General features: G+C 48.8%; 1 protein-coding gene and 1 pseudogene across 2 annotated transcripts in view; one reads left to right on the top strand and one right to left on the bottom strand.

Moving 5' to 3' along the window:
- Positions 1-19,173, top strand: part of LOC147435453 (Cation efflux family protein) — a 108,102-nt gene that overhangs the window by 57,768 nt on the left and 31,161 nt on the right. The gene's annotated exons all lie outside the window — the stretch shown is intronic.
- LOC147435454 (uncharacterized) lies at positions 1,581-13,765 on the bottom strand (annotated as a pseudogene).

The following is a 19,173-nucleotide window of genomic DNA, read 5'->3' as shown; positions in this document are numbered from 1 at the left end:
TTGTCTTGTGGATGACTATCATGAGTCTATACTTTGCACTTTCCTTTAAGGGTGAATCTAGGCTTATCCTGAATTCATCTAGGGGTGTATGTGTGTGTGTGTGTGTATATATATATATATATATATATATATATATATACACATATATATACACACACACACACACACACACATATATAGATATAGATCAAGATACGTACACAATGAATTTGCAAGCGGAAGGAGTGTATTTTTATTAATAATGGCAAGAGATAAAGACACAAGTGTGTAGTGGATTGTTATACAAAGGAAGAAGCTTATATAGATCAACGAAGCTTTTTACAAGGGATAGACTAAGCTTACTATAAGATATGGGAGGACTCGACTTGAGATGTTAGGATAGAGTGATGGATTCTAGGACTCAACCAAAGATGGATTTACAATGAGGCATGGCCTCCTTTATATAGGATGTGCTTGGCTTGAGGCTCAAGGTATCTCCATAGTGGGTAAGGTAGTGGATGTCACTTTACATGAGTGGGTATTATTTTACACTAGTGGGTGTCACTGTCCAAGGTGGTTTATTGCTTTTCAAAGTGGACAGATCAAAATGTAGTGAGAGATGGAGAATAAAGAGTGGTATGAAACCGGCCCGTGGGGCGGTAGGCTTTGGCTTTTACGCGGAATTCTTTACTTTACTATAGACACACACACACACACACACAGAGAGAGAGAGAGAGAGAGAGAGAGAGAGAGAGAGAGAGAGAGAGAGAGAGAGAGAGAGAGAGAGTACTTTGCAAAAGGAAATTGCAATAGGAATTAACACTTAAGTACATATACGGCTCGGAAGCTAGAATGCTCCGAGCAGACGCCGACAACCTGTAGGCCCCAAAATTGGCGCCCCTTTCGGTATTTCTTAATCCCTAAGAGGGTAGATTGCAAAGTAGAGTCTTGGGAATTCTTTACCTGTATTTAGCTAGATACCGCCTGTTTTGGCAAAATTTCGGCAGCATAACAGCCCCAAAGCTTGCTCGAAACCAATTCCTTGCTAGAACTCACTTCCACTTGTATAAACCCTCTGATTCCTGCCCAAAAACTGTTAATTCAGCTCGCTGTATATACCGGTTTTTGCCTTATTTTCAGCCCTAAACAGTCTCCGAACTCATAGTCACATGGGAACGGGGACGGGTCTCCGGGACGTGGCGGGTCCCGGGGATGGGGACGTGGCAAAATAGGGGACGGGGGACGCGCTTTAAAAACACCAATTCTTTGCAAACTTAATATTGAGACAATAGTGAACAATGAGAGCACAAGAATACAAAGAAAAAGTGGTTTTTGCATTCATATTACATAACACCAAAAGATAACAAAGGGCGTGCCGCGTGCGCGACACAGTACACCATTGGGTGTGATATCAAGCATCAATCATCCTCGCCAAGGGGCAAAACATAATGATGTACAAGTGAAGAGTGGATAAGTAGAGTTTAGCATAAATGGGAGTCAAAAAGGGAAGGACTCGAGTCAAGAGTCAAGACTCGAGACTCAAGAGGTCTAGACTCTAGACCCTACATGTTGGCCCATGGTGCCAACTGAATGTCAACTGGCTATGCATAGTCCATTTGATCCAAAAAATCATCCTCAAGTGGTGTTGTCTCAATCTCTGCCTCTGGCACCTCTGCATCTATCTGTGTCTCTGGGATAGGATCATCCTCAGCAAGTGCCCACTCCACGAAATCATCACTTTGGTCTGACTTGGAAAGCATCTTCAAATTTGATGAGACATATATGAGATCATTGGCTCTCTGCACATCAAGACGATTCCTCTTCTTTGAGGCTACATGAGCATACACACTCCAAAGTAGCTCCAAGCACCTCTTAGTGCATGCTTGGCTAAGAATGCGAATAGCCAAATCCTGTAAACCGCCCAGTCCCGCCCCAAACTCCTCCCACCAAAAAGTACTCCCCATCTCAAAGCGAGATGGTTGTGCATCGGGCATGTGACAAATTTCTCCCTTTCCATTCCTGTAGACATTGATTTGCCTCCGAATCTCGGTCCTTTCCTTTGGGTCGGGCACAAGGCGCAGAAGGATGGTTTGCCAACCATTCATCACCTCTTTGTCCTTCCATTGGTTCCCTTGTTGGAATTGTGGATCCACTACATAAGCGGCCGCATGAAGAGGAGAATGGTAGGCATTCCACCTTGACACACACAATTCTTGGATCTCCTCGTACCTACGGTATGAAGATTAAAAACAAAGTTAAAACTCAAGAGAGTAAACTTGTAAAGCATAGGGAAAACTTAAAGGTGACTCGTGCTACGTGAATACCTATCGGGGTCGGTCACAAGTTTTTCAAGAGAGTCAATCATGGTGTCCATGGCCTCATATATCTTGCTAATGCAAGGCTTCATGTAATCCAACACCCGCAAGAGGTGGATGATAGGCTTCACCATTTTGGAGATTGTCTTTACTTCCTCCCACCATTTTGGCATGTCGGCCCGTGCTCGGCATGCCACTCCGTTGACACTTTTTGACTCGGGCATTGCCAAGAACTCATCACTAATGAAGAGTCCCCTCAATGCCCCACTACATGAACTCAAGCGATGGAGCATAATGAAGTTGTAGGCGAAGCGAGTCTCCGAGTATTTGAGAAGAGCTAGCTTTGACCTCTTTGAGAATTCAGCCCTCACCTATTTAGAAAAATCAAGTTTCAAAATTCAAAACGAGAATTGGCCTTCCATATTGAAATTAGATTCGAATTGAAATAAGATTGGTTAACACTTAATGGTTACCTGTAACAAACTGCTCACGTGTCAAAGCGTAAAGAATGGAGCCAACTTACAGATGCCGGCCGAGGGGCCTAAACCCTAAGAAGAACAAATAACAGAAGAAGTGTCACAAAGTGATGACGTGGTTGTCCGAGAGCAGAAACCCTAACCCTAATTTTTGCAAGAAACCCTAATTGCTAAAACCCTAACCCTAAAACCCTCAAATTCTAATTCTGTTGCCAGAAATCCTAAAACTGCAGCAACCCTAACTCTAACCCTAAGGGCATATTTCTGCGTTTTGCGCTGGTTGATGACGTGGCAGGCTTTACGGATTTCCGTGATTTACGCTAGCAGCTTTTGGCTTTGCTTTTGGATTAGAAGCTTTTGAGTTTTAAAAGCTTTTTACTGTAACTGCTTTTTAGGCCAAGGCTAGGGCTCATTCTTTGGAATGCTTCCTGGAGAAGGTGCAGAGTCTGGAGTACCGGCTTGTACTTTGATGATGCAATATAAAGAAATGCCGAAAGGGGCGCCAAGGTTTGGGGCCAATACTCTTTGGGGCCAATACTCTCTGGGGTGGAATTCCGCCACTCCGTGTCGCGTGTCGTCTCTCTCTTTCAATTCAGTTGTTATTGAAGTGGAAAAGTCTGTTGTGTCTGTTCTTTTCTATTGGCACGTGGTGCCCGCCTTGTGACAGTGGTATCAGAGCATCAATCGTGTGCTTTTCTGAAAGCATACCGGTCCTACAAAAGAGCAGACAGAGCTGTTGGAATTTTAATCGAGGTATCTTCGCCCTCCAACCCTTTCTTATTAGCCACTCCCACCCCTACTTCATCGCGCATTGGACGCGCTCCCGTCTTCACCGCAGTGTCCTACAGGGCATAAGCCAATTAAGATCACTTGCAAGAGAAGGATCCAGATTTGTTTCAAGTCACTTTTTTTTTTTCTCAGAAGCAGTGCCATGCAGATGTTGATGTCTACGGCTACGAAGCAGCATACTCCAAGTACTTGGCAAGCTTTCAAGAAATTTTTTGCCTGAAGTTATATAGTTTCTGACATCTTCTTTTGGAGTGCAACTTCTGGCAGAGTGGGGTATCCAGAAATGCTTGCCATGGAAACCCTAGCAAATTAGAACTTGAAATTTCTCGACATCTTTCAGTAGATGTCTCTTCACGAGCAGATGACCTTGGAGATCCAGTGCGATTGCTATCTTGGGACTACCATCCAGGGTTGTCCACGTTCGACGTACGGGACGTCCCGTACGTTCCTTACCGTACCGTACGACTCGTACGTTCCGTACATGAGTCGTGTGTTTTTTTTTTTTCGGGGCGATTTTTGGTGTGGGAATGTTTTGCATCTCGACTGCATTTGAACAAGAGCCCAATGGCTGCATTGGCTCAAACCACCATGACCTATGTGCGACGAGGCTTGGGTAGCGGATCTACTATGGCCGCCACCACTTTGGAGATCATGATTCTTCTTTCTTCGGACATTGCTGTTTCCAATGTCCATGGACAGATCTTTCATGTTCTAACTTGTAAGACTTAAGTTACAAGTATTTAGTACTAAGCAGTGTTAGAAAAAAGCCGGGGTCTAGTGTATTTTAACCGGTTGAAATTATAAAAGCTCGGTTAGATTTTGAGCTTGCCTCTAAGAAAACCGGCAAATTTACACAAGTTTTAGTGTAATTACTGGCAAAAGCCTCAAATTTTGACCTGAAAACTCAAGTTTTCCCTTATTTTGATCGGTTAGGAAAAATGTTTGTTTCTAGCCCTGGTACTAAGTACTAAGGTCGATGTCATGACTCATATGATCTATCATGTGTAAGACGCATGATTTTTTTTTGCATCGTACGTTACGTCACCTTACGTCTAATTTTTTTTAGTTCGATTAGTACCGCACGTCTTCGTACGTGTACCCGTCGTACGTGACCGTACGTGTCAACTATGCTACCATCGCCGCCAATGAAAACAGTGTTTGTCCAAGAGCTGATGGACCATGCTGTGCTCGGCTACGACCTTACGGAATGAACCTAACCCTAATTTTTGGTGCAGGTTCTAGGACTTCTCATGATTACACCTAATGAAGTTGTGAATAATCTTGGGCATGAAACGATTGCTCTTTCACTAATGAAATCAGAAGCTCTCTTATGGAAAAGGACCCTTGTGGTTATTTGCGGGGGGAGTATTGAATAATTGAAAATGTTGTTTTTACTCATGGTGATTGAAAAGTGTTGTTTTTACTCATGGCCCGGACCCTTATGGTTATGTACGGGGGGAGTATTGTTGTTGTTACTCATGGCATGGACCTGGATGGTTATGCGGGAGGAGTATTAAGAAGTCTGAGCAGTGGTTACTCTCACCACCTCCAAACGACGCAGGCTGCGGTCTGGGGGGCGTTTGGTTGTAAAAGGCCTCTATATCTCATGGCCCGGACCTTTTTAGGTTATTTGCGAGAGGAGTGATGAGGGAGTCGTTGAACAGCTCATGGCTCGGACCTGGATGGTTATTTGCGGGGGGAGTGTTGACCGGCGGCTTTATGTTTCTATCTCTTGTAACATGCATATGTGAGCATTTGTGTTGCATTGTAATGTGCCAACTACTGAATATTCCTAATTGGATGAGATTACCTGGGTATGTAATTTTAGTACATCAAGACACCCGTGGAAGATCATTACGGTCTGGGTGTGCTAATTTTGCTACATCGGAATATCAAGAGTTCCGATCTGGACGAAAGAAGAACCTCACTCCTTGATCAAAAGAGCGGAAAGGAGAAGCTAACTTCTTGATCAAAAGAGCAGAAAGAAGAAGCTAACTCCTTAATAAAAAGAGCAAATTGATTGTCCCTCGAAAATTTTGAGCTAACTTGAGTTGTTTTGCAGATATGTTGTAATCGCGGACGACTACTCTCTTTCAAAAAGGGGAGATGTAACAAATTGCTCACGTGTCAAAGCCTGAAGAATGGAGCCAACTTACAAATGCCGGCCGAGGGGCCTAAACCCTAAGAAGAACAAGTAACAGAAGAAGTGTCACAAAGTGATGATGTGGTTGCCCGGGTGTAGAAACCCTAACCCTAATTTTTTTGCCAAAAACCCTAAATGTTGAAACCCTAATTTTAGAAACCCTAACCCCAAAACCTGCAAATCCCATCATGAAACGATATACAAAACCTCGCGTCGCTGCTGGTCCATCCTCCCGCTGCCCTCCCCTGCTGCCTCCTGCCCCGCACTGCCCCTTGTCCTGCCCGCTACCTCCTGCCCCGCGCTGCCTCCTGCCCCGTGCTCCCCCTGTCTGCCCGTCCGTGCTGAATGCCCGCCGTTGCTGCTCCCGCCCTCCCCCCCCCCCGGCCGCCCGTTGCCCGTTGTGGTTTTTTCTTCGCCCAGTGAGCTGCTTGCAATTCGGCCCTCCAGCACTGCGTTAGTCATTAGGGCAGTGTTTTGTGCGTCTCATTGCAGCATCTTCCCGTCGCCTTCTTCTCACGCCACAGCAGTAGACACAGATGGAGGCTCCAGCTTTGCCGCAGAGGGACTCGTGAGAAGCCCCCTCGCTCGACCTCGTTGAGCCAACCATTCGACTTGCTCTGTCGCCGACAGAGCAAGCGAGCCTTGCCGCAGAGGTAGAGCGATTGCAGGCGACTTCGGTCATTTGCAAGATTCTCGGCACCCGACCTAGCAGAGGAGTGCTGCGAGACCTTCTCCAGGCCCGCCTTCTTGCAGAGGTGGGCAAGATCTTGGATGTCCAGATTCTCGGACGGGGTTACTATCAGATCGAGTTTGAGACCTCCGAGATGGCGTCCAAGGTCATAGCTATGAGTCCACTGGCCATCCGAGCATCACGCGCCCACTTTCAATAGTGGCGACATAGTTTTGACCCGACTTCGGATGTTCTAGTAGAGGAGGCAAACATCCCCATCTCAGTCTGCTTTCCGGGTTTACGGAGGGAGTACTTACCACTTCTTTCTAGGATTGGCTCTGCCATTGGGATTGTCCTGGAGACACCTCGTACGGTAGCATCAGTAGCTGCCAAGGCAGCAGGCATCCCCTCAGTTCGAGTTTTGGTCAGAGATACCCACACGCTCTCGAAGGTTATCCTTTTGCCTCGGGTGAGTGGGGGTTTGTTTAGACAGAGTGTGGAGTACTCGGGCTGCCGAACCAATGCTTCATTTGCCGACAAATGAGCCATCTAGCGAAGGCCTGTCCACGGAGGAGGCGGCGACCTGCACCACAGCCTTAGTCCCAACCTGCCAGGGTTGGCCCGCAGCCACAGCCAGCGGCACAACGCACAGATGCAGAGCCACCCTCCTAGCCTGGGGCTCCAGCGGAGGAGGGGTGCCAGCAGGTCCGTGGCCGACGACGCCAGGGGCCACAGCGTCAGCCTGGCACTCAGAGTGGCCCTTAGGTGCCTACTCAGAGCAGTGGGTTCCCACGGGGAACCGCTTTGGTCCTCTTAAGCAAGAGGAGATCCCTGCGCCAGCCCCCACCTCCGCTTCACCCTCGACAGCCGCTCCCCTCGCAGAGTCCCCCCCCCTCTTCCTCATCCTCCTCGCCTTCTGCTCCCGTCGCCTCTCCACCTCGTCCCTCTACCTCTGTCGCCCTATCCCGCTCCTCTTCTCCTCCGTTCCCCCCAGCTCCTTCTCCCCTCCCCCCTCCTGCTCCAGTTTCACAGTCCGCTCAGGAGACTGGTCCCTCTCCGGCGGCTAGGAGATCTCTTGGCAGCGCCTTTGCCACGAGTCGCCTAGCGAGAGAGTGTCAGCCCTTCTTGCAGCCCCCTTTGCAGATTCGAACATCCTCCCTTGCAGCTATCCCTCGTGGGCTGACGAGCATTGACATCCGACGTCTCTGGGACTTCTTCAACTATGGGTTCACTCGTTTTCTCGACGATTCCGCAGCAGACCATGAGGCAGCCTGCTTCAGGGTCCATGTTTTGTTTCTCGTCGCTAGGGGGACAGAGGCCTTGGACTCAGCAGTTGGTTTCTCCTTCCCCCTCTGTGGTAGGGCCGAGACAGAGTGGTCCCTCGACTCAGTGGTGGAATGGTTGCATACACAGGTCTTAGAGTTCTCTCACCACATGGGAGAACTTGGAGTTACAGATATGCTGTAGACTTTGTGGCCATTGGCCAAGTTTGCGCTGACACCCCCCGACTCAGCAGGATGTAGGCACATTGTGGTGTACTTCTTTGCTGATACGCAATGTTTGCCTTGTTATGTATACATTCATGAGGACTCCTGGACAGAGGAGGTTGCTTTACGCACGGCTCGCTCTGCTTGGGCTTGGGCTAGGCACTCACTGCAGTCACGCCTATCTAGAGGACGCTCGGATGCGGATTACTCCCCATCCAAGCCTGCCTCGAAGATAGCCCGTCTTGCTGCTGCGGCAGCATCTGTTATCTCTGGCTCCCCATGAGGATCGTCTCATGGAATGTGCAGGGACTAGGTGGGCCCCAGTTTCAGCGACAGCGGGGCCGATTGCGTCAGGAGCTTCAACGTTGCCTTGTGGGAGGAGAAATTGATCTCCTTATGCTTCAGGAGCACCATCTGTGTGAGAGCCGCATTCGGCGATGTGGTCAGATTTTGCGTGGACGATATGATACCTTTTTATCAGCTTCTTTTGGACCTGGAGGCATCCAAGGTGGGGTATGTATGACTATTGCGGACTCATTGCAGCAAGCCATTGTGGACAGAGGGATTATTGTGCGAGGCAAGGCTCAATGGATTACTATGCAGGTTCAGGGTGGCCTTGTGGGCTTCCTCAACATCTATGCGCCCAATGTCGCGAGTGCTCGTGCAGAGTTTTGGTCAGAGATTGTTGAGTCTTTGTTGCAAGCTGATCATTGGTGTATAGGAGGGGACTTCAACATGGTGGAGGACCCTTCTGACAGGATTGGTGGCAGCCATGCTACTGTGCATGGAGTCGAGTTGGCAGCTTGGGAGAGGTTTTTTATGACTTTGAGGGTCTCGGATACATGGTAGCACTCTGGTTTTGTGAGGCCCCCAGACAGTCTTGCCTTCTCTAGATCGGACCGCAGAGTGGGAGGAGTGAATCTATCGCGGATAGATCGCTTCTACACTAGTGACCACTTCAGTGACTTGGGGGGATCAGTGGGCATCCTGGCAGGGACATCCTTCTTGGACCATGCACCAGTGATCCTCTCGGTGGCAGACAGGCAGAGGAGTGGGAGCACGATGCTTCGCATCCCAGAGAGGGTCTTGTTGGACTCAGCACTCAGAGAGATGGTAGAGGCTCTCTAGACAGAGTGCATGGACAGCCAGGTCTCACCTGTAGACAGAGTGGCCTCAGTCCTAGCTCAGCTTAGCGCCACTTTTTTCTTCAGGAGTCTCTGGCTCGCCGGGCTGCAGCGAGAGAGGCGGAGCAGCATCTCAGACGACACTACAGAGGATGCAGGAGCAGCATCCAGACAGTCCATGGTTGGAGGAGCAATTACAGCAGGCTCGACAGGAGCTTGCTAGCACAGAAGAGAGGGGTCATGAGTTTGCCTTTCACCGACAGGCATCTTAGTGGACTCAGGTGGGTGACAAAGTGACTGGTGCTTTTTTTGAGACAGTGGGACCTCGGCACTCGCATGCCAAGGTCATTCAGTTGAGGAGGCCCGATGGGTCAGTTGCTTGTGAGCCCGAGGATATACGTGCAGTTGCTACTGACTTTTACCGTGAGTTACTGTTGGCTGAGCCTCAGTCAGAGCGGCAGGATGCATGCACGGAGCAGGTTTGGGCACAGATGCCATGTCTTGTGACAGAGGAGTTGTGCCAGAGGCTAGAGATGCCACTTCAGCTTGAGGAGCTGCACACGGCTATTAGGGCCCCTTCTCATGGTAGCTGTCCTGGTGAGGATGGGTTGACTCCTAGCTTTTTCTTGGAGTACTGAGACCTGCTTGGCCCAGATCTTTGTAGTGCTTTTCAGTCATTTTGCACACAGGAGTGATGCCTGACAGCATGAGTGAGGGCTTGATTTACCTCATTCCCAAGGAGGGTGGCTCCTTGGATGAGATTCGATAGTGCTGCCCCATCACCATCCTCAACTCAGCCTACAAATTCTTGCCAAGGCTCTGAGTTTGAGGATTCAACCACTTATAGAGAGCCTTATACATGGGACTCAGACAGGTTTTGTCAAGGAACGCAGTATCCTTGACAACATCTTTACTTTCTGGAAGGCTTCTGTCCTGGCACGGCTCCGTGGTGAGGACCTAGTGATTCTTCTTCTCGATTTTGAGAAGGCATACGACAAAGTTGATTGGGACTTTCTAGAGGGAACTCTCCGCAGGATGGGCTTCTCAGATGCTTGGATCAGAGGGGTGTTAGCTTTGTACAGACAGGCTCATAGTCAGGTGCTTTTGGTAGGAGGGAGAGGTGAGCGCTTCATGCTCACACGCTTGGTGAGACAGGGTTGTCCTCTTGCCCCCTTTCTCTTTCTGTTCTATACATAGGTGATGAGCAGATTTTTGGTGTCACATCAGATTGGTCTTCGGGGCTTAGCACTCCCTATTCGGGGAGATGAGCTACTGGACGCTGAGTTTGCCGATGACTCAGCCTTGTACTTAGATGGCCAGGAGGCAAATCTTCACAGATGTGAGCAGGATTTGGAGACCTTCTGTTGTGCATCGGACGCACTGATCAACTGGAGAAAGACAGTGGCTTTCTCGGTTGGTAGTGCTCCTGTGCCAGATTGGATGCCAGGAGAGGGTTTCTGGTGGATTCCCCCAGGGACTGCAGTTTGGTACTTGGGTTGTCAGGTTGGTTTGGACTTGTCTCCCGAGCAGCAGATTGCTCCTCTTCTCCTGTCCATCAAGAGAAAGTTGTTACATTGGAGCTCAGTACGACTTTCGTTGGCTGGTAGAGTAGTAGTTGCCAACCAGGTGCTGTTGGTGACTATGTGGTACATCACTTCCTGCTGAATCTTTTCGAGTTCTTGTATCAGCCAGGTAGAGAGGCTGATTAGGAAGTTCCTTTGGTCAGGACTTGACACTTAGATGGCCCGAGCCAAGGTGGCTTGGTCAGTCATCACGCTTCCTTGTTCTCAGGGAGGGCTTGGGATCATTGATCCAAGACAGCAGAGCAGAGCCCTTCTTGGGAAGTTCATAGTCAGTGGACTTCTTCCAGGTGAGGAGCCCTGGAAGGAGTTCTTGTTGCAGAGGCTTCGTGCCAGGGTGCCTCAGTCAGGAGGCCCTTGGCAACCTTCGACCAGATGGATCTTTACAGAGATGCGCCGAGTTGGTTTGAGCAGGAGACTGGAGGACCGCTTCGTTGTGAGTTTGCTTCGTTCTTGGGAGCTCTTACGGCGTGGCGTGGAGCAGCGATAGCCGATCTGTACGGAAGAGCGCCTACGGCAGCCCCTCGTCTGGAACCCCATGGTTAGCACTCAGATAGGCCACTTGGTTGGTAGTCGGCCTCATGGGTCCCATGGCAGAAGGTCCAACGCGCTCTCTATGTGACTGGCTAGAGTTCACAGGTTTGTCAGAGGAGGTGCAGGGCATGAGAGGGGTGCAGAGCATGTGTTAAGACATCTCAGAGTCAGTTCCAGCTGAGTGGCTCACGCCTCTCGAGCTAGTAGCATCCCGGTGGATGGGAGCCTTCATACGATTGGAGGTTCTCATTTCAGTCAGGGCCTGCTGAGAGACTGTCCCAGCCCTGTTCTTCGAGCTTCAGGGTGGGGGACGATTACAGCGAGTTGTAGTAGATGCCCCGTAGGTAGCAGAGTGCTGTTTCCAGAGGATCCGAGTTGTGGGCATCTGTGGGAGGACTTGTGTCATAGACCCTGACCCAGCAGCTCTTGAGACTGGACACTGGAGGCTATGGGCTTGGGAATGTTGTCCATTGGCACGAGTACAATGTGATCATATGGAGGGACCCCTTCTCTTCTGCAGACCACCCAGGAGTCCCCTTCTTTCAGTACACTGTTCGGCTTGGACGTTATATACTTGTAGCGCAGAGAGAGGCCCGCCCAGCTGCAGCACGTCATTGGCAGGAGGAGGTCTTCTCAGTCGAGTTCTTGACAGCCTTTTGGCAGAGGCTGTGGGACTCCAGACAGCCGAGGCGCGTCACTTTGTTTCAGTGGCTGGTTGCACACAGAGCTACAGAAGTAGGGAGCTGGCTTGTGCATAGTGGCCTCTCGGCCGCATGTGCAGCCTGTGACCAGTTGGTGGAGAGCCAACGTGATTGTCTTTGGGACTGTCCCTCGGCCTAGCAGGTGTGGCTACGAGTTCTTCGGCTGATGTCTACTCTCTTTGCGGCTAGACAATACACTTGGGGAGCAGCGGCTTGGTCCACTTTCACGGGCCCGGCACTTCAGTTTGAGCTATCTTCCATCAGCAGGATGATAGTGATACAGGGGGGGGTGACCTACACTCCAGCCTGCTATACAGAGCTTACTCCACAGGAGTGGTGCAGTGAGAGAGAGGAGTGTTGGGAGCTCATCAGTGGCCTAACACTTTGGTTCATATGGCGGGCCCGTTGTTTCCGCATTTTGAGGCTCGCTCTGTGCCACCAGTAGAGTCTGTTCGTGACTTTTGGCTAGAGCTGATCCATACTCTCAGAGGACAGCTTGAGGGACTACAGGGCAGCTCCGACCGCATGCGGGAGCGTCGCGAGGCTTTTCTTCGACTCTGGCGTCCTGGGCCTTTCTACACCATTGTCTAGGGTGTGCTCAGATGGCACTACCGACCACCTGTGTGGCTCTTCCCTCCTCCCATCCCTTGATTTAGCCTCATTATATATATGTTGTTCTTTCATTGGGAGAGTCTCCCCATCATGTTTGTTGTAGCCCTCTCTTGCAGAGGTGGTTGTAGCCCTACGGGCAACTTTCATCAACTAATAGAAGGATCTTTTTCTCGGAAAAAAAAAACCTGCAAACCCTAATTTTGTTGCCGAAAACCCTAAAATTGCAGAAACCCTAACCCTAACCCTAAGGGCAGATTTGACGTGGCAGGCTGTACGGATTTCCGTGATTTATGTTGGCAGCTTTTGGCTTTGCTTTTGAACCAGACGCTTTTGAGCTTTAAAAGCTTTTTACTGTAACTGCTTTTTAGGCCAAGGCTAGGGCTCATTCTCTGGCATGCTTCCTGGAGAAGGTGCAGAGTTTGGAGTATCGGCTTGTACTTTGATGATGCAATATAAAGAAATACATAAAGGGGCGCCAAGGTTTGGGGCCAATACTTTTTGGGGTGGAATTCCGCCACTCCGTGTCGTGTGTCGTCTCTCTCTTTCAGTTCAGTTGCTATTGAAGTGCTAAAAGTCCGTTAAGTCTGTTCTTTTCTATTGGCACGTGGTGCCCGCCATCCATTCCAAGGTGCCTATATCTCTGAAGATTGTTGAGGCAATGAGCCATGCAATATGTGACCGTGGTTTGTGGATAAAGGGATTCGATGATGGCTCCGGCGGCACGATTGCTATTTTCTCCATTAGTGACGATGGCAATGACATCATGCTTTCCCACCTTCTCAATGGTAAGCGCCCACTCCGATGCAAGTACTCGCGCACTCTTCCCGGTCCCCTATGCATCATGGGAGTCAATGAAATACATTTCCCTCCGAGAATATGCCACCACGCCATGAATGGAGCGGTGATGGGTATCACTCCACCTGTCCACAATGAGGGATACCCCATTCTTATTCCATGAAGCCCTTGTGGATGCACATGTCGCCTCCACCATGATTTTCTCCCTATCAAGAAGAGTGGTGCACAAGCTCTCCGAAGAGGGAGGGACATATGTGGGTCCAAACTCTCCCATCTTCGGTGCCATTTCTTTAAAATATGGAGATCTTTTATGTCAAAAAAAAAGTGTAAATGAGACTTGAGTGATATACATTGTATAAACTTAGCTTGGCTTACCGCGCTGCATTGAAAGCAATATGGTCGTGGTAGAAAAATCTTGCTACGACGACATCTACCTCCTCTTTCAAGGCCGGTTTCCAACTATCTCCAAGAGTTGCTTGCCGCTTGGGTGGACGAAAATGAGGGACAGATGACGATGAAGGGTTGGTAGAGAGTGGAGGTGGGCGGTCACCGTCGGTGCCGGTTGATGCACAAAATCATGCTGAAGAAGGGGATGCCGATGCTCGGATGAAAGCTGCCGTGGCCATTTCCCTTGGATTCACCGTGCGACGCTTGGTACGATTCTTCTTGGCTTCTTTTATATCCGCAAGAGTCTTCTCAAGGTTTAGAAGCTTTTGCTTCTCCTCTTCCGAGCCGGTTTGCGGGCAAAATTGAACTTGATGTCCTTTTTCGTGAAGGCAGTGGGCACGCGACTTCCTCACGGGAACCATTGTGCTCGTAGCCACAATGGCGGCACTTCCACGGCTTGCTTCCACCTCCAACACCGGACTTGGGAGAAATCACCTCATTCCACCATGTCCATGTGAAGTCGGCGGAGGAAGGGGGTTAAGAAGTGGCGGCGGGGCCGGAGGAAGGAGAAGGAGGAGGGCTTAGAGAAGCTTGGGATCCATCTTGAGATGCCATTGATGATAGATATTAGAGAAGGGTTGAAGAGAAGAGGAGTAGGAGAAAGCTTGATGGGGGAGAGAGAGAGAGAGAGAGAGAGAGAGAGAGAGAGAGAGAGAGAGAGAGAGAGAGAGAGAGAGAGGAACTTCAATGGGAACTTCAAGAAAGTGGCCTTGAGCCTTGAGGCTTGGAAGTTGGGTGCTCTTAAGTAGAAAGTGCTCCCCCCAAAATGGGGGTTTGAACTTTGAATTTTGAAATTTGAAAGGCCCCCCAAAAATGGGTTTTTGAAATTTGAAAGTCCCCCCAAAAGTGGGCTTTTGAAATTTGAAAAACCTCCCAAAAAGTGGGCGTTTAAACTGTGTTTGAAATTTGAATGTCCCGCCCCCCCCGTTGGCTGCAGCCTGCCCCCTGCCCGCATCCCATCTGTCGGTGTCATCGGGGACGTGCGTCCCAGGACCCATCCCACCCCCCCGTCCCGTGTGGGAGACGTCCCCACGTCCCAAAAAGGCGTCCCCGTCTCCGTCCCGGCGTCCCCCATCCCGTCCCTGCATAAATGGGCTGCGTCCCCCGTCCACTGTTTCTATGCTTGAACTGCCCTCTAGCAATGTGGCACTAGTCCCAAGGGTTCAAGCGTCCATATGACTGAAAAACAGTCAAAATACAGCGCATAATCAGCTCTGAAATTGCACCTATAGGGTGAGGTTATCACCCTCACCGGTGCCTGCTTTTGGAGTAGCAGTTAGCTACTCCTATTCCTGCTCAAGGAGGCTCTTGCCTCAGCACAAAAGCACAGCTGTACATCAGTCAAATGAAGAGCCCTCTTGTGGGGCATCACATAATCGTACGTAGGGGGGAGAGAGCAGTGTGTAGTGTGCAGGTCATCACTCCTAGCACTACATTGTACATAGAGGGGAAAGCATGCACTCCATAGCTCTGAATCTGTCACAGGAAACTTGCAAATGAGCCTCCAGCTAAAAATTCAGCGCCACTTCTTTATGCATGAGGAAAGTGCAGAAAAATGTGCCCTTGGCGCGTTTACAGGCTATTTCTCGTTTTGGGGTTGTCGCCTAAAAATCTCCCGATTGGTTGCCCGGTTGACTTTGCGGCAAAGTTCTAAAATGTTTCTCTTGTCATTCTGAAGGTAATGTCGCGAACACATTTCATGCCCAAAATAGCAGTTCCCTAATTTTTAGGAGATGCTTCCGTTGGGCTCCCACTGGTCTTTTGATCATCTATCCCCATTGGGACCACATCCAAAAATGCAATGTGGTCCAACTGTCGGGTATTTTCTTTTGGTAATCCCACCTTGACTTTATGCATTTGATTATCAGAAGGGATAGATGCAAGTGATCTATTATCTAAATATACAATTAATGCACGAAGTTTAAATAGACGTTTATACTGATAGACTTGTTGGTATTGGCCATTGAGTTGAGGGTTCGGCTTCTTCTACTGCTAATGAGAGATGTGCAAGAGACTCGGTCACTTTAGACAAAGATCTATTAAAAAATGCCATTGAAATGTACCTATACGAACACTGGAAGGTAGGAATTTACTGCGGTAGTTTTACATGAGACTTTAGGCGAGACATTACGAAGGACTTTACTGAGGATTTGTGTCTCTGGCTATAATCTTAAAACGCCGGCGACGACTGTCATACCATGCTATCTCGCTACCACGATACTACACTATCTTGCCTGTCGATGTAGACTCAAGTGAATAGCATTAACACTGCCTGATAAATAATGTATAAAGGATTAATCCTTACTAATCACTCAAAGCAAGTGGTACTTATCACAAGATGTGCACCACGTGCCAATAGAAAAGAACAAATTGAACAGATTTTTAGTACTTTAATAACAACTGAATTGAAAGAGAGAGACGCCACTTGACACGGAGTGGCCTAATTCCACCCCAGAGAGTATTGGCCCCAAACCTTGGTGCCCCTTTCGGTATTTTTTTATATTGCATCAACAATCCGATCCCTTCCTGGGGAAATGACGTAATTCGCCCCAAGCGAAGCCAGGTGAGCTACAAGAGCGCCCAAGTGCCATTCCCCCCCGGGGGGATCAACTTCACCTAAAAGGGGTTGGGAGGTGCAAACGGGAGACACCACCAACCTCAGCGGACGCCACCTGTGAGCCGACGCCCTGCCAAGCGGGTATGGCATTTCCTAGGGGAAAACCGTCGGGTTTCAAAGGTAGTTTAGTGAGGTGAGCGATAAGTTACCTGGAGGAGGCAACTCCAAAGGGAAGACCTAAGCAAGTCCCGTAGTACCTGGGCCTCTGAACAAAGGTACTTGGTCGCTCTCACGCCCAAATCCAGGTGGTGAAGTGGGTCTCTCAAGGGATTAGTCATGGCCCTAAGAGTGTAGGTAATTCTGGACTCCCGTAGTCTAGAGGAAACTAGTGACAAAAGCGTCTGCCTTCGGTTTTTGGGTGCATAGTCCTGGTCGTTCTTCTTGTATACTTTTTTGGTGTACGAGGGGAGCGGCCGGGCGTGCCCTACCCGACTCCGAAAACAAAACAAAACAAAACACAATACAAACCACGCTTTGCACCTTCTCCCAGAAGGGTGCCAGAGAATGAGCTCTAGCCTCATATTCAAAGGCCCTTGGCCAGTACAAGCAGTTTACATGAAAAGCCTTCAAACTTTAAAGCAACTGGCGCAAAAGAAGATGCTCAAAAGCTGCTAGCGTAAATCACGGAAATCCTGTTAGGTGCAGCGGAATGAATGTTGTATTTTCTCAAGATTAGTGATCTTTATTGCTCAAGGTTCCTTTTAGTTCTTAGGGAAAGAGAGAGCTTTCCGTCTTGTGGAGAATGCTATGATCACGAACAAAGTGAGTGGATATTGTGCGTGCAAGTGAATGAGATTGAGAGAAGGAGAGAGAAAAGATACGACACCCGAGAGGTTGTAAAACCCTCCTCCGAAGGCCCCACTCTCGTCGGCGAGAGTGGTCTACTTGGATTGCACAAAGGTGTACAATGTGAATGCAATGGACTATGCAACTTGGAATATGCCGATGACGACGACGATGACTTGATGGCTGAAATCTGAGATCTTCTAATCGCTGAATTCGGGGACTGTTCCGGTGGCTGAAAATGACTGTTTTGGCTGCATTTTCATGGCTGAAAATGGGGGAGCATCTGCAACCAACTTGGGGGGAATCTGCTACTTTGCTAACTGCTGAAAACCTGCATTTTCCTCAAGGCTGATTCTTTGCTGTAAAAACGCTGAGGCTGCAGATATCCTAGCGTTAGTAATAGTCTGAAAACGCTGGAAAAAGCTGAGGTCCTGCTGCTGGTTTGGGCTGAGAATAAAGAACGCTGGATGGCTATGTCTCTTGTCAAACTGCCAGGCTAATCTGCATCTTCAAAGCAAAAACGCTGGCATGGCCGAGCTGTGGGAAAAACACTAATGCTGATGATCTTTGCGATGGCAACAATCTGCTAACGCTAGTGTGTTGAGGGTGATGGCGATGACTGCCCGTGAGGAAAACGCCAGAGATGGGAGTTTACTGCTCGGAACAGAAACGCTAGGGGTCCTTGAGGGGGGGTACTGCTGAGAAGTTGCCTGTTGAGCGGGAAGCTCCTGCTGCCTCTTCTGCCAGAAAGTGCTAACTTGGGTTTGCTTATATATTAACTTAGCAAAATTGTCCTACCTACTTTTGTTGGAAAGTCACTTAAAAATAATAAGTGAAAATAACCAAAAATAGGAAAATGGGCTAAATGCACTGGAAAAGTCCCCTAACTGATGCTAATGGATTCTGATGGGAATTCCGATGATTATGCTGTGTGCAACCGGAGGATATGCATCTATGCTAAGTGACTGGGCATGCACGGTCTACGAATAGACTCACAAAAGTGCCAGATCACTGCTAATCTAGACTTGACTGAACTGACTGAACCCTGCTGTGGTGTAGCTTGTCCACGGACACATAGGTTTGGGATGTGTCCCGTGACAAATCCGTACAACTGTCACGTCAGTAGTCAGCGCAAAACGTGGAAATCCATACAGTCTGCCACGTCATCATGTTAGCGTAAAATCCGGGTTTCCCATACAGTTTTGGCACGTCATCAACTCTCCACGTTGTCTTTTGTGTGTGCGGGTCCAGCTTTCTTTTAATGCCTTTATGTCACTTGGGCCACATCGGACGCGGTCCCATAAGTTGGTGGGAACTTCAACTTCTTCTACTTCTTAGGGTTTAGGCCCCTCGTTCGGGATTTGCAAGTTGGCTTAGGTCTTCAGTGGCTTAACACGTCAGCAATTTGTGCCAGTACTAGACTGAAAGCTTTCGACTGTAAGCTTGTTGAACTCAATTGAGGTATGATACTACATAGAACAAGAATGATAAACAAAGTGAGGGAGAGTAATAGGCTAAGTTAATTCAGAGGCTCTGATACCAAGATACGCACACAATGAATGTGCAAGCGGAAGGAGTGTATTTTGATTAATAATGGCAAAAGATAAATACACAAGTGTGCGGTGGATCGTTATATAAAGGAGAAAGCTTATATGTATTAACGAAGCTTTGTACAAGGGATAGGCTAAGCTTACTATAAGATATGGGAGAACTCGACTTGAGATGTTAGGATAGAGTGATGGATTCTAGGACTCAACCGAAGATTGATTTACAATGAGGCATGGCCTCCTTTATATAGGATGTGCTTGGCTTGCGGCTCAAGGTATCGCCTTAGTGGTAAGGTAGTGGATGCCACTTTATATGAGTGGGTAGCCCTTTACAGTAGTGGGTGTCATTGTCCAAGGTGGTTTTTTGCTTTACAAAGTGGACAAGTCAAAAGGCAGGTAGAGATGGAGGATAAAGAGTGGTAGGTGGAGAATCTTATCGCACACGCTTTTTTCTACACACTGAGTGCTAGCACAACCGTGTAGGTTATGACGTAAGTGATTATATCATCGATAAGATTCCTCTGCACGCTTTGATAAGCGATAATATCATCTCACCCCACCTCTAGAGTGA

The sequence above is a fragment of the Adiantum capillus-veneris genome, chromosome 18, assembly GCF_014529385.1.
Source record: "Adiantum capillus-veneris isolate H3 chromosome 18, ASM1452938v2, whole genome shotgun sequence".
Classification (NCBI taxonomy): domain Eukaryota; kingdom Viridiplantae; phylum Streptophyta; class Polypodiopsida; order Polypodiales; family Pteridaceae; genus Adiantum; species Adiantum capillus-veneris.
Note: the sequence above shows the minus strand (reverse complement) of the source record. Positions and strands in the feature narration are given on the sequence as shown.